We start from the raw sequence: 22,694 nt of genomic DNA, 5'->3' as shown, positions 1-22,694 counted from the left end.
GAGAAAGAGAAAGACAGGGTGAGAAGACAGAAAATGAGAAGAAGGGTGGGGTAGGAAGAGAGGGAACAAGAAATCACGAGAGCTGTCTCCAGAGTCAGATGTGACGGAATTTGTCATCTGTTTTCTTTTCCCTGTAGGATGTTCACCATGGAAACGGTACACAGCAGGCCTTTTATGCTGACCCCAGCATCCTGTACATTTCACTCCATCGCTATGATGAAGGGAACTTTTTCCCTGGCAGTGGAGCCCCGAATGAGGTTCGGTTTATTTCTTTAGAGCCCTGCTTTTACTTGTATCTCGCAGGTAATTGCATTGCGTGATTACCCCTAATTTTCTTGTCCTTTGCTGGTGTTTTAAATTACACCAGATTACCCACTCGTCCCACAGGACCAAGAACCAGCGCAGAACAAGTGCATAACCCAGAGCACTGGTTGTCAAGCGGAGTTGGGTTGATTTGATGCTGTGTTTGATGTTTACTTCAAGAGCTCCCATGTGCTCCTTCCCCCTCCTTTTGTTTCTTTCCTTTCCTCCCGGTCCTTACCCATAGTGGTGTGTTTTTCTCTCCCCAGGTTGGAGTAGGTCTGGGAGAAGGCTACAATGTAAACATTGCCTGGACAGGTGGCCTTGACCCCCCTATGGGAGATGTTGAGTACCTTGAAGCGTTCAGGTTGGTACTTCTTTCTCTCTCATCCTAGAAAACACCAAATATGAAAGAGAAATGTGAATTTCTAGGGCAAAGTGTCACTACAAAGTCATGTGTAAGAAAATCAGGGTTATCAAGCCCTAGTTGCATTTACACAGCTATATTGGCCAGTGACCAAGGCTTGCTTCCCTGTCACTCCAAAAGGGGAAAATGTATTATTACTTGACTTTGTCTGGAAACTTCTGCCCATTATAGTAAGTGAAGTGATTTAAAATAGACATTTGCATATTCAATGGTCAGAGAAGACCTTTAGTATCTGTGGAGCTTTGTAGAGTAAGCATTTTCCAAACAAAACTCTCTTTGGACTTCTCAAATAATTGCATTGGCCTGGGCTGTCCCACCTAATAGCAAAAGACTTTTGTATATTTCCTGCTCTTGTTAAAATGTTAGCCCATTGCTTGTTTTCAGCTTGTCTGGGAGTAAATTCTGTCTTTTGTGCTTTTACTAAGCAAAGGTCCTTAACAGTTAATTCAAACAAGAGAAAGAAGAAATTAAAAGCTTGTGTTCTGGCTCTTTCTCTATCATGATCTGTCTCTGTCACTGTCTCTCTGCCTTCCCTCATCTCCATTTCTTTCTCCTCTGTGAAGTTTTAAAGGGAGCATTTCTTTTCTGGAATGAAAATAAATAAATACATACATACATACATACATACATACATACATACATACAATGATTTTGGAAAGCTCTGTTTAAGAAGAAATCTTCCTTTATCTCCACATGAGCCTCAGCTCGCTGGATTCCAGGAGATTTAAACCACTGGTGTTGTGTAACTTCCTACATCTTTTGTTTAGTTAAAAGTAAAAACTAAACATCTGCATGAAAATAAACCAGAGATGTATTTGTGGTTTTGCAATGTACCATTTATAAATGCCCGAGAAGAGAGGTCATCTATGGTATATCTGAGCAAAGGGGAATTACGGGGAAGATTCAGTAAACACAACGCTGCTGAGTTTCCAATCTTCTCTGTACCATGTATTCTCCCATTTCTTATTGAAAAAGGTCACTTCTCAGTAGATAAGAAGACCACGGAACTGATAGAAAAGGAGTTACTATAGAATAACAGTGCTTCAGTTGGTATTTGAGATACAAAGGAAAATTGTACCTACATTTTTAGATGTATATTTGGAGGGGAGGGAAGCATAGAAAAATGTTCACAATACTTAGAGGAACAAAAACAGAAACAATTTTATATACTATAAGCATGGGCTGTATGTAAATAAATCTTGCTTTACTTTGCAGGGAGTTTAAAAAATATTATTTAAAAGTTACATCTTGAAGGAACTTTAAGGACTTTGTGATGATAATATTATTAACATAAAACACATATAAAGCTAATATGCTTACATAGTACATTAAGTTATCAGCACAATGTAGAAGTGAATCTTGCATGGGCAGTGGTGAATGGCAATTTTCATTTTGTTCCTCTTTATACCCACATCAAGAAAATAAATGGTATATGAGTTGGTTTCCTTTGGACATAAGGTCATTCAATAATATACAAGCAGATACTAAGTGTGCTTTATTATGCTGTGGTTGAAACAGTAAATGAATCAGAAAAGGTGCTTTATGCGAGCTCTTCTATAGACATATTAGTAAACTGTTATAAACTCTCCAGTTCATTCAATGTTATCTGAGTTTAATTACAAACGCCGCCTTATATATTACTACAGGAGCTAAAAACTGTAGCGTGTGATATTCATAGTTATTTGGGAACTAGATTTTAAACTATAACAATCCCAATGAGTTGAAAACGCTATCATGGCTATTCTATCTTAAATGTTTATGCCTGGAAATACTTGGGACTTTGCTATGTATGAGTCAAAAGAGTAAGCAATTCATTCAAAAAGTATTTCTTAAATGCGCTGTGTGCAAAGGGCTGTGGTGATCAGAATTGCAGACTTTCTTGCTCTCAGGCAGTGAAACTCTTAGAGAAGTGATGTTCGACAATTCTACAGACAACATGGCTTAGGCAGAGAGGTCTTCCTCTTCCTGAAAGATCAGGTAAGAGTATGAACTGTTGCTCTCAGTCTGTTAAGTGTGAGAAGTTTGCTAGGGAACAAAGGAACTTGGCTGTGTGGGGAAGAAGGTAGATCCATACCAGGCAGTGAGGACTGAATGGTCTGGAGTCAGGAGGTTCTCTATCATTGTTACCTCAAAGGCAGGGAGGGACCTGGGGTAGACGATGAAGGTGTCATAATTCATACAGTCTTTGACCCTGCTTTACGTATTTGTTTGGCTGTCCGTGGTCATTTGAATGAGGATGTCCCCAGAAGGATCAAATGTTTGAATACTTGTTATCCAGTTAGTGTCTGCTTGAAGAGGATTAAGAAGTATGGCCTTGTGGGAGGAGGTTTGTCACTTTGGTAAGAAGTTTCAAAAGACCCACCATTATGCATTAGCTCTCTTGGCCTCCTACTTGTGGATCACTATGTAAACTCAAAGCTTTTCAGGCCACTGCACTTCTTCTCCACCATCATGATCTCTAACCTTCTGAAACTGGAGAATCAATTAAACTCCATTATAAGTTACCTTGATCATGATATTTTACCACAGAAATAGAAGGATAACTAAGACAGAAGTTGGCAAAGGGTTGCTGTTACAGACATGACCTTGCAGTTTTCTAGATGAAAGTGAAAGACTTACTGGTAGTTCAGGCAAGAAAAGCGGTTAGATAAGCAGTTAGATGCTGTAAGCAGGGCTTAATGGGCAGCCTATTTGGAGCCTTGAAGACAGAGATGAGATTGTTTAGACTGTGGAGGCCCTGCTCAAGGAACTTCAGGAGAAGTTAAGACTTCAACAGCTGCTTGGCTAGAGGGCTAAGGACGGGACTACTCGGCCCTTGCCCTAAGAATTTGCCTGGGGTTAAATTAAAAAGTAAGGAATTAATTTCTTTGGCAGAGATTTCCAGACGGCCTAATATTGACTCTGTCATATGGTTATTAGTAATCACTTGTATGCAGATCTACAATGTAAATAAACAAATGGAACAAAAAGAAACACCAAATGAACAGTTGGAAGAGAAAAAGGGAACTAGGGGATCTAATGTTGGAGCCAAGACTTGGGCTGAAAGAGATGAGATTCAGGGAGAGGTCTTATACAAAATGGAATAAAGGGAGGTGTGGATGCCCTCGAGGCAAGGTGCTACCCAGCTTAGCTTTCAATTTGTGAAAGGAAAAGGCTAGAGAAACTGTTTGCTCCTAAAAAGCTACAACAAAGAAAATCCTTTACAAATGTGATTCAAGTCAGCTCTATCCTCAAGTCAGCAGACCAATTTGGCAGCATCCTCTATGTGGGTCTAGTTTTAGAGTCATAAAGGATTCACTAGATGTAGAGTCTACCCCTACAATTTAGGAGCCTTTGAGGCCAGGTAGCATGTTGCAGATCAGCCCCTGCAGCCCTGAGAGAACAAAAGGCTCTGAGAGGCCATTACCCAACACCTTGAAAATGAAGCCTAGGATGTGCTGGAGACTCCAAGATGAAGACTATGAAGATTTGAACTTGGACTAGATGCATATTGCATTACGGTATGGCCATAGGTCTATGCAGGCCAGACATAGAATAGAATAGAATAGAATAGAATAGAATAGAATAGAATAGAATAGAATAGAATAGAATGTGGATGTTTGAACGAGAATGGCTTCTATAAGCTCATATGTATGTTTGAACACTTGGTATCTGGTTGTTGTCTCTTTGGGGAGGATTAGGAGGAAGTATGCTAGAGGAAGGGGTAGGCTTGGAGGAGGTTCTAAAAGACTCGTTCTTTTTGAGTTAGTGATTTTGTTCTCCTACTTGAGGATCAATACATTATCATTACCACCATGCATGTTATATCATTGTGGATTCTAACCCTCTGAAAAATATAAACCCATGTAAAATAAATGCTTTCTTTTATAAATTGCCTTGGTTATAGCCATTAATCTAAGCAATAGAAAAGTAACTAGGATACTGTCTATTATTTATTTATCTATCTACCTATCTATCTATCTATCTATCTATCTACCTATCATCATCAATTTGCATTCAAAAATTTGCATTGAGTCAGAATTAATATCATACACACATGCTACATATATGTGTCATGATAACTATTACAGGTATATAATGTATATATAGTATAATTAAACAGTAATTATTTTTATCATTATTAAATGTATATGTGGCATGCATGTATCTGCCTATTTATATGTTTGTGGGTGTAAGTCTATGCATGTGTGCTTCTATGTGTTAAGGCCAGTGGCTGAGTGACGAGCAGTATCTTGCTTATGAGACTCTCTGCTGTATTTACTGAGACAGGGCCTTTTGCTACACCACAAATGTACAAATTATCTCTATTTGCTCTGAGGATGCCTGTTTCTGCCTTCTTAGTGATAGGGTTACAGGAGGTCCACCATGTTTACTTGACTTTTATGTAAGATTTGAATTCTGGTCTTCATTTATCTGCTGCTGCATCTCCCCAGTCTCATGAGTTATACTCCAGTGTAGTATTAGCATTCATGTATATTGCTGTCCTTTTGAAATGTTTCTTATAGGTTTGTTTGTTAAAATTCTGATCCCACACTAAGGGTGCCATTGGAAGGTGGTGGAACTTCAGGAGATAGGGAGGGCTCTGAGAAGAAGTTAGGATGTTCTGAGTGTGTTGAAGTTATAATATACGTTTCCTTTCTTTCTTGGTGCCTCCTGAGCTCCGTGAGGTGAACAGTTTTCTTCTTCTTTTCAGTCATGATGTTCTGAACTAATACAGTCTCAAATGACCATGAATGGAAACTTTGGAATCCTTAGTCAGAATAAGCATTCCCCACATCAAGTTGATTACCTCAGGTGGTTTTTTTTACAGTCTCTGGCTTAAAAAATGATAAATAAAAATAGAGTCTAACCTTAAGACCATTCTTTTTCCCCAGCTTTTAAATGGCAAATGTTTCTGGTATCCATGTTTGAGTGTAGGCAGAGGAGGTAGGAGAACATGTATACAGTGTATTTTCTCTTCCCTTGATTTTTCATTGCCTCTTAGCTGTGATAAGCATCTGCAAGGAAAGCCTCCTCCCAGTGAACATATTCAGAGTAATTTGATGGACTGTATCAACATTTACCATGTATTTTACTCTATGGCTTCTGTAATGTCCCTTCTCTATGACAAGATGAAAACTCTGCATAGACAAGCATTTCCACATTTATTGTGTACTTCACTTTAAAAAATGAAATAGCTAAATTATTGCAGATGATTTATTATTTTGTGCCAAGCAGTTATCAATCACCTCTGAAATAATTGAAGGGTAAAGCTAACACTTTTCATAAGTGTTTTAGAAACTTTTAATAATATTAAATTTAATTTGTGCTAAACTAAGATGTGTTTCCAAGGTTACCATTTATGAGCCAATTATAGATATTTACAATGAAGTCTTATATTCCAGGTCCTAGATTAGAAACGTTAGAAGAATTAGGGCTAACAAGCCAAGCGGTGGTAGCACACAACTTTGGTCTCAGCCATTAGGGGGCAGAGGCAGGCAGATTTCTGTGAGTTTGAAGCCAGCCTAGTCTACAAAGGGATTTTTCAGAACAGCTACACAGAGAAACCCTATCCCAAACAACAACAAACAAAAAAACAACAAAGAACAACAACAAAAAGAATTAGGGCTAAGTAAAATTTTCACTGTACTGCTAACTGGAAGAGCTATGATCTGAACTTAGAACTTTGCTTTAAGCTCTAAGCCTGTTTGCTTTGCCACATTGCTATTCTCCTATGTCCTTAGCTACTGAGGAGTGATAAAGTACAGCAAATATTTCCAAACTGTAAGACTTCTAGGAGCCCTCTGCTGCAAAGCCTACCCAGAGCTCCTGACTGAGACACAGAGTTCATCCACGAGACCAGTTGCCTGTGTCAGAGCAGAGACAGGAGAATGAGAAGACTCAGGTTTAAAAGAGCCCAGAAAAGCTTGAAAATGCTACCTGTAACTTTGAACATCCATCCACTTGCTTAGAGAATGCCAGATATCTTCTTTTTCTTCTAGAGCTATTAGGCTGCATACTAAACACCAACGGATCATTTAAGCCATCATTTAAACAGTGATCTATGATCCTAAAATTTTTACAATGCTTTACAAACACCAGTCCCATTAAATTTTAAAGTGTCTAATTCTTTATGAAGGATTATTATTGAACTTATTATTTTATATACTAAAATTGCTATTGTTTGCTTTTAGTGGGCTAATGCTGTCTCTATGTTACACACATAGTCATATTTAATGAGCAAGACAACTCTACATAGTTTCCTTCCATGTAACAACTGCCAGTGAAAAAGGAAAATAGTGGCAGAACTTGACATCTTGCCCATTTTAGTTAACAAATGAGTGACAATTCACCTCCTTACAGTTTTTGTTTTTTGAGATTATAACATAATTGCATCATCTCTCTGTAATTCTTTCTTCCCTCCAAACCCTCTCATATATCTGTCCCTACTCTCTTTCAAATTCGTAGCCTTTTTTCACTAATTGTTTTTATGTGCACATATATATGTGTGTGTATGTGTATATGTGTATGTGTGTGTGTGTGTGTGTGTGCGTGTGTGTGTGATTAAATATAGCAATCTCAGTCTGCATACTGCCCCTCACATATGTATTTTCAGGGTTGACCATTTGGTATTGGATAAGCAAATGTTGTACCTTTTCCTGAAGAAGACTTTTCTCCCTTAGTCAGCATGCATTGGCTGCCTATCATTTAGGGTTTGGGTCTCATGAGCTTTCTCCTTCCACTTTGGTATGTCCATTATTATGATCCTTGTTAAGCTCATGTTTGAGCAGTCATATTAGTGAGACTTTATGGGTGTGGCTTCTGATATTGCTAGAAGATTCATTCTCACAGAAAAGTCTCTTTTCCTATGCTTCTTAAAATCTTTCTGTCCTCTCTTTTAAAATATTTCCTGAGCCTTAGGTGAGGAAATGTTTTATAGATGTATCTACTGGGATTGAGCTCTACAACTCTGCATTTTGATTGGTTGTGGTTATCTGTTGTGGTCTCCATCTATTGCAAAAAGAAGTGTCCTTCATGGGGGATGATATGTGTACAATGACAAATATTTAGAACATAGTTTGTGATTATGCTGGTTTAGCAAATCATAGGTTCTTATGCAACATACCTGACTTCACTCGCCCTGTAAACTTGGCTATGTTTTCATTACTAGTCATGATTTCCATCTTTTTTAACAGGTCCTAAGTCCAATTAGAGAGTTGATTGTTGCCACCAAAGTATGTGTGCCACTACTGTTAGGTACCATAAGGTTAGCATGCCTTGGTGGTCAGTGATGTGGTTCACAGCCATCATAATTGGGTAGGACTGTTGGTTGACTCCTTGCTTTGGGAATTTGCAGAGTATCTTCTTGTAATATAAAAGTCCTTAAGGAAAGGGCATTCAGGTCAGTTCCACATCAGAGGCCTCTTGGTTCTATTTCTGAAATGCATGGTATCTTCATTAATAGGGACTTACTGTCTACATCTAGGATCAACGAAGGGCAATAACAATAGGCTTTATGTTGTGGGAGTTCCATGGACATCCCTGACTAACAACTCAAAAGAGAACATCTCATGTCTGGTATTGGTTTTCTCTTATGTAGTCTTCAGCTCTTAGAAGGGACATTGTCAGCCCCTAGAAGAAAAGTCCATTTAAAAGCCTGGTGGTGGTGGCTCACGCCTTTAATCCCAGCACTTGGGAGGCAGAGGCAGGTGGATTTCTGAGTTCGAGGCCAGCCTGGTCTACAAAGTGAGTTCCAGGACAGCCAGGGTTATACAGAGAAACCCTGTCTCAAAAAACTGAAAAAAAAGTGTGTGTGTGTGTGTGTTAAAGTTTTTTTAATTGTATATTTAATTGCATGATTTTTCAGACATTGTTTTTTCACTCACCTCCAGCTCCCCTTTCCTATGGTCCATATCCATGGACTTCTTAGTAAGTGTACAATATTTGAAAGCAACTCTACAAATCATTTTGATAGATTCTTTTCTTGTCTTATTCTCCAAACAGTACAGGATTTATAGAATTTATATTATTTTAGGTATTATAAGTCATCCAAGAATAATTTAAGGAATATGGGTAGAAGCTAGGGGTGGAATGTTGAGGAAGACTGTTTGTCTATTGTGCCAAATCCACAGTTTGATCCCTGCCACCATAAAATTCATTGATTGATTGATTGATTAAAGTATATAGGCAAATGAGGAATGGTTTTAAACAAATATAACACCATTTTATAAAAAGGCTATATGGGACGTAAGTTCCTGCAAATTTCAGTTTCTACAGGGATCAAGCACCTACAGATGAGTAGAGTCTATGCCAGCCCCTGAAATGTGAGCTCATTGGGCATATGCTAAGGACATAACTGAGCAAGGGACTCAGAGTCATCCATCTATATAAACATATCTTAATTTTAAGAAATTTCAACAAACTATGTTATTCACATTGTTAACATGTTATATTTGCATTGTATCATGAAAGTAGCTACGTCCACGAGTATTTGCCATCAATGAAACTTTCCAATGCATTATAGTTTGTAGCTACTTTCATGAATATTTGCCATCGATGAGACTTTCCAAAAGGCAAATGCAGGAAACATAAGCTGTACAGAGAAAGTCATCTCAAGACAAAGCCAACTAAGAATAACTGGATTTGACTGAGTCTTTTCAGCATGCTGACAGTGAGATCTGAGAGTTATCTTTTCTAGGGAATAAAAATTTGTCTTATAAACCTTGATAGTATTATTATAAACACCACCTTCCCATTTCTTGACTTAAGAAGTAACTGTTTCATAAAAATAATTGTCATGTATTCTGTCATGAATCATTGGCCAAATAACCAGCTAAAGGTATTAAAAGGGCAGCTTCTTGCTGCTTAGTTAAACCTGTCAAGACACTGGGTGATGCAAGAGTAGTTCTACCGCTCTCTGTCTCTTTCTTTATGTCTTCAGCATCTAATTATTTGCTTACTTTATAAACAAGTTTAAGGCTTACTATTGTAAAACTGCAGTACCAGATACCTGGTTTGTTCTGAGATCATCATTCAAACTTTCAATACTGTCTCTGAGACAAGGTCTTCAAAATAAAAGAAATGTCTACCCATGATTCCTCTGCTGGTTATAAAAATAGAATAGGTTTTACTGCCATACTCTTAGCTTACACACTCATCTGACAGCTACTAAATAATGGTTGGCCTCGAATGTATGCTCTTACCACAGATCAACAGCAGATCATTTTGAGCAAGATACATAAATGAGTACATCTCATTGACTCTCGTTGTTGTTCTACCAAACTCGTCATCATTTTATAATTCATTTTAGAAGACTATTTCGAGAATTCCTTGTTACTTTCACAGACTGAAGAAAAGGTTACTTTCTTCTAAGAAATTAAATAAGACCATAAGTTAATGCCTACATGTTGTTTCCCCACTTTGCTAAGGACAACTAAGTAAATATTGTTCTAGGGGTATTGTTCTTATTTTAATATAATTTAATGTTAAATTTAATAGAGAACAATACCAGTGGGACAAGAAGAATATAATGATAATAATAGCTATATAGAGCATGCACTGAGTTTGTATTATTTGGCAGATGTTTGTTTTCAAAATCCTTGGGACTTTTAAAAAAATGCTATGGTTTTCCAAGTGAAGATACCAAACCTGTTGAGTAGATCTAGGTTTCTTGATGTCACACGGCTTCACAATGATGATCATCACTTTGCTGGCCAGGCCATGTGGCATCAGTTTTGAGGCTGTATTTGTCAGTCCCAAATGACAAACTGTGGCTCCTCTGACTAAAGTACAGGTGACAAAATCATACAATAGTGAGATTTTGTTTTCAAATGCTTGGGCACCTAAGTGGGTAATGATAGTAATATTTTAAATTTGAAAAGTTCCTCTTAGATTTTACTTCCTCTGTTTCACATATGTCTAAGAGCTTTCCCTGTGTCTCCATTTGATATAGTAAGAACATCTATCAAATCACACCAAACCCCTATGACCTTCATCCTTTCTGATCACAAGGCTTTTATTTACAATAGATATTTCTTTTTTTGCGAAAAGAAACATGTTCTTCTCACATAGGTTATTTTTAATAATAGGCATGTCATAAGACCTAAAACAAGTTAAACTGTGGTAGAATACAGAATGATAGATGCACTTTTAATCCCATTTTTGAAAGAAAAAATGATTTGTTGTCATTTGAAGATCAGTCTCAATACTTTCAAATGATTTGGGGATTTTAATTTTTTTGTAATAGCTGTGGTTGATGCTGCCCTGTCTTGGAATGAATCCTCCACCATCAGTCACAAATAAATACATTATGCTTATGATAGTGTGTTCTTTCTCAAGGATGCCCAAGACATTTTAGGAATGAGGATAAAATTTCAAGAAAAAAATTGCCAATATGAAATACTGAACATATCAAGTTGGCCTTGCTACCTCCTTTCCCAGGCTATTTATCATAGCTTACAAATCAAGCCCACATTTTCTTTTTCTGAAAGTCTTGGATAATAAATACGATGTGGGGCTCAAATCTGAACTTGTCAATCAATCCGGGGAACAAAGCAGTAATGACTTTCATCTATTAATATTTTACTTCAAGAGAAAGCCCTATGTATAAATTTATGACTGTTGCAAGATACAGTTTTATTCCTTGTCTATATTCTCTTCTCTATATGCATAATGTTGAGATAATTCAAGAAATTTGATCAAAACCAGTCATAAAATATCCAGAAGAATAAACCTTAGAAACTTGTCAGCTCTACCTGCTCTTTTGCTCTGGGAATAAACATAAGAGCATTTTTCTCATCTGTGCAACATATTGTACCAATTTTCATCAAAAAATTACAATTTCTATAGGTGTGTGTCTCTTGATACCCTTAGAATTTCTGCTCTTTGACCCTGAGAGAAAATTGATCTTCTGCACACCTGTCTTCCTCGCAAAGCTTGCAAACGTGATTTCGAGCTGAGCATCAAAGAGATATGATATTATTAGACAGTATGGAGCTCAAGTTAACAGAGACCAGAAATTATCTTGATGTCCTAAAGTTGGAAATGAATGGTGTCTTTAGTGGACAACTTCTAAAAGGAATTCAAATGCTATCATTTACTTTTAAAATTTATTTTAAAGGGTCAGATCTACTATTAAAAATTAGAGAAAATATTTTTCTTTGCCCTAAATGAGTTCTAAAGCCTAAAATTTTCAGGAATTTGTACAATAATTAAACAATTTTCCAAGTAATAAGGGGTAGTTAAAAGAATGGCTATATTTAACTACCATGTTTCTTTAACTGTTTTTTTTTATAAGACAGGTCAGTTGTGTGCTTAACAATGATATGTTTTCATTTTTAACATGAAAACTGAATTACAAAGCTCTCATCTTGTATAAAATCCTCCCATTGTATATGAGAATCCCTGAGACACCGGGACTAGAAATCCAGTCTGCAAAACATTATTGTGAAGGTTTTTCCAGGCTAGAAATAGCAGATTCATTGGACTGACATGTTAAATGATTTTACTGTTATGCAGTATCTGTGATATAACTAGAATGAAAGATTAATATATTGTAGAAATGATGATGTTTCACCATTGTTTTGTCTTGTTTCGTCTTGTTTTGCTTTCAAAGTTCTATTGACTATTTGAAGACTTTGCTGCATTTATAGCCAAGGGAAAGCTCTGGTCTGGCCTAAACCAAACTCACTCAGCCAACAGCTCCCACAGTACAATATCTTTGATTCTTAGTGTGTCTGTTTAAAAAAAAAAAAAAATCTTTTCTCATCCCATGATTTTGCATCTAAAGCTTGCCAAAACTAGATATATTGGGATGATAACTAACATGGGAAAAACAGAGCATTACAATATACCATGAATATAAATTTGTAGTCCTTTTCTGAGAACTAAATAAATATTATGATTTACTATGGGGAATTTACTCATCGACTTCCTCCAGTGAGGAAATCATACTCATGAAATTTCTTCTTCTCTGGGAGCCTGAAGGGCAGGCAGGTTTGAGAGATGCACATGATGTAGTGGCAGCATTTTCAGGGACAGTTCCAATATTTGTGGGGCACAAACACCTGGATGGTGGACTCAGTTTTCCATCTTTTATCCCCATGATTTGATGTTATGGATGAAACTTGCAAATCAACATCTGTTCTCATTTAAGTAGGCATTTAAACTCCTCTGGCACCCCTTGGGAAGGCAAAGGCTTAGTCTTGTATCTGGTAGAAATCTGCCCATCTTTCTTGTGGGCACAGCAGAAGTGGGTGCTGGTTGTCTAAACACATTCAGAGGAACAGATTGATGGAAAGCCACATGGAAGACAGTGTGTGTATGAACTGCAAGAGAAAGATGGTACAAAGCATTCCTACCATAGTGGCTCATATTTCATAATACAGGAACCATGAAGAGAGATTAATGATTGAGTCTGTCTTGAAGCTCAGCAGAATTTTAAATCTATCCACATCTCAAATTGAGGACATTTTACTTTTAAAACGCATTCATATATTATCTTCGATGATAAAAGGATATGCCTTATTGCACTTAAAATCAAAATGTTGGCTTCCTTAGGATGTGAATTTTTGGCTGGGTCACACATTCATGAAATAATAGCAGTATTGAAGTTACCGATGTAGACTGAATTTGAGAAACAAATGAACATTTTTAATGAAACAGGAGCCAAACGCAAAATAAATAAATAAATTAAATGTGGCTTATTCAAAACCTGAGATGGAATAAGATGGGTGTGAGTTGAAATAGGTTCTCTCCTCTGTACCTCCAGCTTTAGACACTGTCTTTTAGATGCTCTGCTGCTCCAGTCTGACTTAATGCTTGCCAGTCCCTACCCCAGACACATTTCTGCCACTTTAACCTTTTGTGTGTTCAGAAATTCTACAGTGAAAATACCATTTCAGGAATGCATCATCTCTCCAGCAAATATAATTACGCTCGGTGACCCAGCAGGTTGAAAAGGTGAGGGTGAGTTGTATCAACCTCTTTATGCAGCACATTAATTTCTACAGAGAAATAAACTCTGCCCAAGGTATGCTAATATATTCCATTCGGTTGAAGGTTTTTTTTTTTTTTTGAAGATGTAAAGTTAAACAATTATATGATAAGCCATTGCTCCTTAATTTGCAGTACCTCTTTCAATATCTTGTCTTTGTTGTGGAAGAGTGATCGTATGTAAGATCCAATAGGGTCAATAGGCTTGAGAAGCTACAAGGTAGGAAAGGCTTCATGCTATAGTCAAGGGCAAACACAAAATCCTGGATCAAGAAGGGCTCACGAGACACAACCTGAAATTTTCTTCTCTCGGAATCTTTGGTGAAGTGTATTGTCTTATAAAATGTCCGCATGCTCTCCTTGGGAAGGACTTCTAACTGTAACTGAACCACAAGGCTGCCCCCTGGTGCTTTATGTATTGTTTAATTGTTTGCCTTTGGTGAATGTTTTTATTAAAAGCCCATTATTTAGAATAGGACCAAAGTGTCACTTTAAGAACAACAGAGGCAGAGCTGTTTGGCGGAATAGTTCCTTTTCATGGGTGTGTTTAATGCACACTGGACGCAGCTAATGAGCTGAAATTTCTTCTTGTAATACTTCAAAAAGAGCAACAACAACAACAAACAAAATTCTCCTTTTTTTATTTTCCTCTAATAAAAGGTGGACTGGATTGGCTTCAAGAGCAGTACTTGAGGATGGCTGTGGCCCAGCCAGGAGACGAGAACGGTGTCTGTCTTCGGTCATCTGCTCTGTCTGCCTTTGGTATAGGGGATTTTGTTTCCAGTCACATACACTTCTCTGCACATGGCCCTAGGATCATGGGAGGCCATGACGTATGTGAGTTTCTCGGAGTGTTTACCAGGCCCTTTTGTGTTTCAGTGTATATCTGAGTGGGAGAGATAGGCCTTATTGTCTTCGGACTCTTCATAGCCTGTTTGCCAGGAAACTGTGTTCAGCTCAGGTTTTTTTCTCAGCACACATTAGGCCCAGGAGTATTTTGAATTCAGTGATTCTAATTCTTGAGGTTCTTCTCTCTGAATAGCCCTTCTCTTATAGCTTCACCGGCACATTGGTCGCTTGGGAATTTGTTAGGATTTGACTCTGGAGAAAGTTCAGTGTTTGCCACCAGGTCCTCACAGACAGCAAGTAAGAGGCCTTTTCATTGTTTAGCTGTCTTCTTCCAGAGCTAATCTGGGGCTGTGACCCAGCCTCCAGCAAAAAATGAAAAGCCGAAGTACCTTGATACAATTTCTAGGCCCTAAATGATCTCATTAAATTCTGACTCTAGATATCAAGTAGACATTTGAGGAAATATGATTATTGACAAAATGTAAGCCTGTTATACACTATATCACTTCAAAAGGAGAAAGGCCATTAGGACATAATTACATCAGAAACAGTATACACATTGGGCTGGTTTATAAACTGTCACTTTCAGAAGTATGAAGACGTATAAAAGTTTCCAAAGGTCCCATTATGACCCTATTTCCAACAGTATTCTCTGACAAACTAAATAAATTACTGCATGTATTGGACCTTTGAGGCTTGGGGCAAAGAATGGAAAAATTATTTACAAAAGCTTGAAAATATTTAATCACTAGAGGCAGGGGGGCAACGGTGTTTTAATTAGCAGGTCCTCGGGCCATTGGCTGACTGGAGGCTTTCTCAAACAACCACACAAATGCACTGAATAGCTGTTTGCCAGCCTTAGGGTCAGGCCTGAGATGAAACAGATAAGATAATTGGCTCTAATGAAATCCAGAAGGCCTTGGCTTTCTTGTTTGAGCTTGGATTTGAAAAGTGCGTGTGGAAGTGAGGCTTAATTCAAACCAGAACTGAGCTAGGCCCGTTTCTCAGTGACTTTGATATTGTTTGAAGTTCTGAAAGTGTTCGCCACACCGCTAGCCTGCTGGGCTGGGCCTCCCTGGTACCCTTAATTACTAAGCTTTATTGCTGACTTTACTACACAGGAAAGGGGCCATTATATGTTCCATCAACATCAGCTCTTCTCAGATTGGAGGAAAGGGCAGGGTTAAAGGCCACTGTAGGAAGGCAGCAGCTTCACTTTGAGGTAGGCAGATCATTTACCAGTGTTAAGTTTCAGTGTTATGTACATACATTCCTCACAACACAGAAGCCCAATTTCCATTTTTAAAGCAAATGATTACTTCTCTAAATATTTTCACTATGCCTCTTCCCACTCCCCCAGCAGAAGAGAAAATTTTTATTTAGGGGTTAAAATGATTCCACACCATACATCAAAACCAAATAAAAAATAAAATGAAAACCAAAACTTGACAATGCCTCCCAATTAATCATCATAGCAGCAGGCCAGGTCGGAATCTATAATAAGGAGGATTATTATTGATGCACCTTTGAAGTAGAGAAATCAGTGAGGAGCCCTCCTGTGCTGGGAGACACCCCAAGGAATGAAGACCCCTCAGGAGAGCCTACAGAATGAAATCCCCATTTTCAGACTCTCTCACAAAGAGGTTCCACAAAAGAGAATGCCTCCCATTCCATCAGGGAGCCAAATAGAAAAAAAAAATGGAAGCCCCCTTTCCAGGACCCACTGAGTAGTGATGGGATCACTACTTGCCACCAGTTGGTAAGGACAGAGTGTGCATCTGCATGAATAAAGAAGTATCCATTCTTAGCGCTCTCAGAGATTTGCTTGTGCTAGGAAGGCTACAGGATATGCAATCTCCAATCATTTCCTGCCCAATTTATCCTATCTTTGAGTAGTCAATCCATGAGTGATACCATCAGACTTAAGTGTTTTTTGCATTTTTTAAGTAAACATGATAAAAGTGTTCTAATAATATGCATGGTCCTGTGGACAATTAGACCCTCTTTCTGAGTATTCTGTGTAGAGGGGCTACAGAACAGGAGCTCTCTAAGACCATGGTGTATAGCTGCCCCTAAGTAAACAGTAAGCAGGCAGAGAGAACAGCATTAGGAAGACAGAGCTAAGACCTACTCTCTAGCCTCTCTCTCTTCTTAGAGAAATATAAGAGAATCTTCACGGAATTTTTCCAATCACGATCATGAGACCAGCTTGGACCAGAAAACGTAAGAGTCATAGTGTCCTCAGCTCACTTGAAATACTAACTCATTTTCCAGTAAGTACTCTTGTACACTGAATGTTTGTGTACCCCACCATTCATATGCTCATCCCTAAAACCCAGTATGTGGCACTTGGAGAGGGGACCTTTGGGTGGTAAGGCCTACGTGTGGTTCTAAGGGCCAGGCCCTACATTGAATCCATCAGTGCCCTTGTCAGAGACTACAGCGGAGAGCTTGTTCACAGAACAAATTCATAGATCAAGGAAAGGCTTGGGGAGTAAACACTTCCAAGCCATGAAGAGGGTCCCCAATAGAACCAACCACCCTAAGCAGGCCACTTCCCCATGTCTTGTCTTCAGGAATCTAAGAAAGTACATTTTTGCTATTTAAATCACTTGGCCAATATGTTTTCATTGTTGCTACTGTTGTTTAAGACATCAGCTAAAGTAGGATAAGAGGGACACAAGAAACCTGTTAAGACTGAATAGCCCACTAATAACTATATTCAAATATGTCAGTGTGTTTTCCAAGCTATAATCACTAAGTACGAGGTTTAAGGGATATTACATTTTCTCAACAATTAAAAAGATCTCTTTGTAAAAATAGCTATCAACAGACAAACTTTCATGAATCATTTCCTCAAATTCTTTGATAATTGGAATCCAAGATGCTGTCAGCTTTCCACTTTAACATACTTATAGGTAGATTTGAAACTAACATTTCTTTAAACATTGCATAAATTCCTGACAGATGGGAAAAACATGATAGAAATTTTAGGCAGTTCATTATTTGTCCAATAAATATGATATGAGTAAAGAGAATTTACCTGTAAGAATCTTACCATATGCTGGGCGTGGTGGCACACACCTTTAATCCCAGCACTCAGGAGGCAGAGGCAGGTGGATTTCTGAGTTTGAGGCCAGCCTGGTCTACAGAGTGAGTTCCAGGACAGCCAGAACTACACAGAGAAACCCTATCTTGAAAAAAAAAGAATCTTACCATCTAATAAAAAATATGTGTACTGAGACTTAGTGTACTGCACTATCGCATATGCTGCACATTGAGAGACCATGCTCTGTGGATGATCTTGTCATGTCCTATGGATTGTGTTTCAGTAGTTCCTAGATATCATACACTCATGATGATGAAGGAAGAAGCAGAGACAAAGTGAATAAGTGAAGAACAAGAGACAAGTGGGACAGTTTCCTCTGCTATCTCTGTGAAACCACTGAGTGAGTTTTCTTAGGGTAAAGTTACTGCCATTCAAAATTAGAGCAAATTGGTGATACTTTGCAGTCTCTTTGTATATTTAATTTTAGCTTAAATATAAACACATATCCCTGTCTTTATTCTAGACCAGATACAACACATTAAAAATGTGGATTATTTCTTTTTAAAATGTTTATACTTAACAACAGATTACAGTGTGACCATATAATTGGCTTTCTGAGTAGATTTATTTATGGATTTACAAATTTTTAAGGCCTCATTTTTATTCATGATATTTTGCTGAGGAACAGGAAGAATGGTTTGTCTGTCAGTCAATGAGAAGAGAGTATCAAGTGACCCTTGCCTTGTGAGTATTCTGCATGATATGAAGAGAACACATGTCCCTATGAGACAGTAAATGTTAGAATCCATTACTGTCCCTGCTTAAAAAAAGAACACAGCTTTGGCAGTAGATCCTCTGGGTACCATGGAGTGTTATTGGCATTTTATCCTTAAAGATAGAATTTCTAGATATACAGATGTTCTGAGCTTTTTTAAAACCACAGCTGTGGTTGACAGATATTTATTCAAAAGATAGGATGTCTATCCAAAAGCTGAGTCAGCAGGGTTCCTAGCTGCTTCCTTAAAGCACATCCATTTTAGTGCAGGAGCGCTAAGATCTTCAGGATATTCCTAGAGGTTAAATTATATAAGTGAAAAAGCAAGAAAAGAAACATTATTTTCATCAAAGTGTTCAGACCATTGAGATGGAATCATGACAAGTAGTGGAGGAATTGAACAAAACCATCTGGGATCTAAAATGGAAATCGAATCAATAAAGAAATCACAAAGGGAGACAACCCTGGAGATAGAAAACCTAGGAAAGAGATCAGGAGTCATAGACTCAAGCATTACCAACAGAATACAATGGATAGAAGAGAGAATCTAATGTGCAGAAGATACCATAGAAAGCATTGACACAACAGTCAAAGAAAATGCAAAATGCAAAAAGCTCCTAACCCAAAACATCCAGGAAATCCAGGACACAATGAGAAGATCAAACCTAAGAATAATAGGTATAGGGGCTGGTGAGATGGCTCAGTGGGTAAGAGCACCCGACTGCTCTTCCAAAGGTCCAGAGTTCAAATCCCAGAAACCACATGGTGGCTAACAACCATCCGTAACGAGATCTGGCGCCCTCTTCTGGAGTGTCTGAAGACAGCTACAGTGTACTTACATATAATAAATAAATAAATAAATCTTTAAAAAAAAAAGAATAATAGGTATAGAAGAGAGTGAAGATTCCCAACTTAAAGGGCCAGTAAATATCTTCAACAAAATAGAAGAAATCCCTAATCTAAAGAAAGAGATGCCCATGAACATATAAGAAGCTTACAGAACACCAAATAAATTGGACCAGAAAAGAAATTCCTCCCGTCACATAATAGTCAAAACACCAATTGCAAAAAACAAAGAATATTAAAAGCAGTAGGGGAAAAAGGTCAGGTAACATATAAAGGCAGACGTTTCAGAATTACACCAGACTTCTCACCAGAGACTATGAAGGGCAGATGTCATACAGACCCTAAGAGAACACAAATGCCAGCCCAGGCTACTATATCCAGCAAAATTCTCAATTACCATAGATGGAGGAACCAAGATATTCCATGACAAGATGAAATTTACACAATATCTTTCCACAAATCCAGTCCTACAAAGTATAATAGATGGAAAACATCAACACAAGGAGGGAAACTACACCCTAGAAAAAGCAAGAAAGTCATCTTTCAACAAACCTAAAAGAAGATAGCCACACAAGCATGATTCCACCTCTAACAACAAAAATAACAGAAAGCAATAATCAGTTTTCTTTAATATCTCTTAATATCAATGGTCTCAATTCCCCAATAAAAAGACATAGACTAACAGACTATATATGTAAACAGGACCCAACATTTTGTTGCATACAAGAAACCCACCTCAGTGACAAAGACAGATACTACCTCAGAGTAAAAGGCTGGAAAATAATTTTCCAAGCATATGGTCCCAAGAAACAAGCTGGAATAGCCATTCTAATATTGAATAAAATCTACTTTCAACCTAAGGTTACCAAAAAAGATAAGGAGGGACATTTTATATTCATCAAAGGTAAAATCTACCAAGATGAACTCTCAATTCTGATATCTATGCTCCAAATGCAAGTGCACCCACATTCATAAAAGATACTTTGTTAAAGCTCAAAACACACACTGCACCTCACACAATTATAGTGGGAGACTTCAACATCCCACTCTCAGCAATGGACAGATCATGGAAACAGGAACTAAACAGAGGCACAGTGAAACTAACAGAAGAAGTGAAATTGATTTAGTAGATATCTATAGAACATTTCATCCTAAAACAAATAAAAAAAAATACCTCTTCTCAGCACCTCATGGTACCTTCTCCAAAACTGAGCATCTAACAGGTCACAAAACAGGTTTCTGAGTCCTTTCCAAAGTTGGAGGGACTAGGTCTCTCTCTGGCACAACTCATACATCTAAGAACTAATCCCTTCTTAGAGGCTGTGGCCTCATTAGCTAGTTACCTTCAAAGGCCTTCATCACATAATAGCATCTCTTCATGGCACAGGATGTCCATATATGAATTAAGGGACATACTTCTGACTTCTCTATTACCAGTTTTCCAGCAGGACCATCTGGGCTGCAGCACCTGCCCCTGCATTTTCTCTGCTATTTATCATTAGCATCATCCTTTAGTAATTTTCTTTCTTTATTTGCCTTCCCACTAAATTATATTTTTAATTTTCAAAGAGTGCACATGAAAGGTTAAGACCCGAATTTACATGATGTAATTTGTCTGAAATGTTGGTCATTGCAATGGCTTCTATTACATCATCCAATCAAGTTTTTTAAAATTCCATTAAGATCAAATGCCTGTAATTAGTTTGGTCTTTTTAAATGTGTTTATGAAATGAAACCATTTTCTACTTTCTTTCCTTTATGAAACATCAGCTGAGAGTTGGTTTCCTGGGTGCTTAGATTGATTCATTAGACTGTCTTCCACTTTTCTTTTTTTTTTTTTCCTGTATTCATTCTTTTTTTTTAATATTTTTATTACATATTTTCCTCAATTACATTTCCAATACTATCCCAAAAGTCCCCCATAGCGCCCCCCACTTCCCTACCCACCCATTCCCATTCTTTTGGCCCTGGCATTCCCCTATATTGGGGCATATAAAGTTTGCAAGTCCAATGGGCCTCTCTTTCCATTGATGGCCGACTAGGCCATCTTTCGATACATATGCAGCTAGAGACAAGAGCTCCAGGGTACTGGTTAGTTCATCATGTTGTTCCAACTATAGGGTTGCAGATCCCTTTAGCTCCTTGGGTACTTTCTCTAGCTTCTCCATTGGGAGCCCTGTGATCCATCCAATAGCTGACTGTGAGCATCCACTCCTGTGTTTGCTAGGCCCCTGCATAGTCTCACAAGAGACAGCTATCTTTGGGTCCTTTCAGCAAAATCTTGCTAGTGTATGCAATGGTGTCAGCGTTTAGAAGCTGATTATGGGATGGATCCCTGGATATGGCAGTCTCTAGATGGTCCATCCTTTCATCACAGCTCCGAACTTTGTCTCTGTAACTCCTTCCCTGGGTGTTTTGTTCCCAATTCTAAGAAGGGGCACAGTGTCCACATTTTGGTCTTCATTCTTCTTGAGTTTCATGCGTTTATCAAATTGTATCTTATATCTTGGGTATCCTAAGTTTTGGGCTAATATCCACTTATCAATGAATACATATTGTGTGCGTTCTTTTGTGATTGTGTTATTTCACTCAAGATGATGCCCTCCAGGTCCATCCATTTGGCTAGGAATTTCATAAATTCATTCTTTTTAATAGCTGAGTAGTACTCCATTGTGTAAATGTACCATAATTTCTGTATCCATTCCTCTGTTGAGGGACATCTGGGTTCTTTCCAGCTTCTGGCTATTATAAATAGGGCTGCGAAAGCAGCCACTGAGCAAAGGCATCTTTCCTTTAAGGCAGGTGGAGAAAACACAGTGGAGACTAAGGATATAGGAAACCTGTCTCCCAGACAGAGGTCTCCCAGCATGGCACTGAAGGTACATAAATAAATAAATAGCTCTGTTCTGGCACCTTAATCACAATCTCAGTTGAGCCTTTGGTGCTTTGAAGGGGTGTGGGGTTTTTTTGGTGCTTTGAAGGGGTATGAATTTACATAAAACAGCCTTAGGAACAAGTAACCACTCTGTACTTAACTGTGAGTTGTATGGAAAATGCCCAAGTATGCAGTAGTCCTGTTGGAGACAGGACAGGCAGAGCATGGAGTACTAGCGTGTACCCAGAGAATGAAAGCCTTAGACATGCCCTTCCTTTTGCTGGTATGTAAAAGGAAGGTGTGCCCTGAGAAGTCAGGATTGGATGATTTAGCTTAACATAGCAGCAGCTTTATCTATGATTGCTCCTTGGGCACTCTCCCTGGAGTTTTGACCTCTATCGTGCGCAATATTAGAAACACAAACACAAAAATTAGGTAACGTGACTTGAAAAAGTCTATGCTAGTGAGGGACTTTGGCAATGAAGCCTCATTGGTTTTGTGATAAATGCACTTGGGTTCATGGAGCCTTCCTGACTTGTTCTGCCATTCATTGAGATATAACAATACACAATGTACTTTATAATTAGCCTTAGATAAAATG

The 22,694-nt window shown here is 38.1% G+C and overlaps 1 protein-coding gene across 1 annotated transcript in view; it reads left to right on the top strand.

Annotated features, from left to right (window-relative positions):
* Positions 1 to 2,876: 2,876 nt before the first annotated feature.
* LOC147001218 (histone deacetylase 5-like) overlaps positions 2,877 to 22,694 on the top strand; it is a 148,667-nt gene continuing 128,849 nt past the window's right edge. Inside the window, exon 1 of the mRNA XM_085830304.1 lies at positions 2,877 to 3,066. The gene's annotated coding sequence lies outside the window, so the exon portion shown is untranslated. The remainder of the gene's footprint in view (positions 3,067 to 22,694) is intronic.

Source organism: Mus caroli, unplaced genomic scaffold, assembly GCF_978045245.1.
Source record: "Mus caroli unplaced genomic scaffold, Mus_caroli_1 scaffold_14, whole genome shotgun sequence".
NCBI lineage: Eukaryota > Metazoa > Chordata > Mammalia > Rodentia > Muridae > Mus > Mus caroli.
Note: the sequence above shows the minus strand (reverse complement) of the source record. Positions and strands in the feature narration are given on the sequence as shown.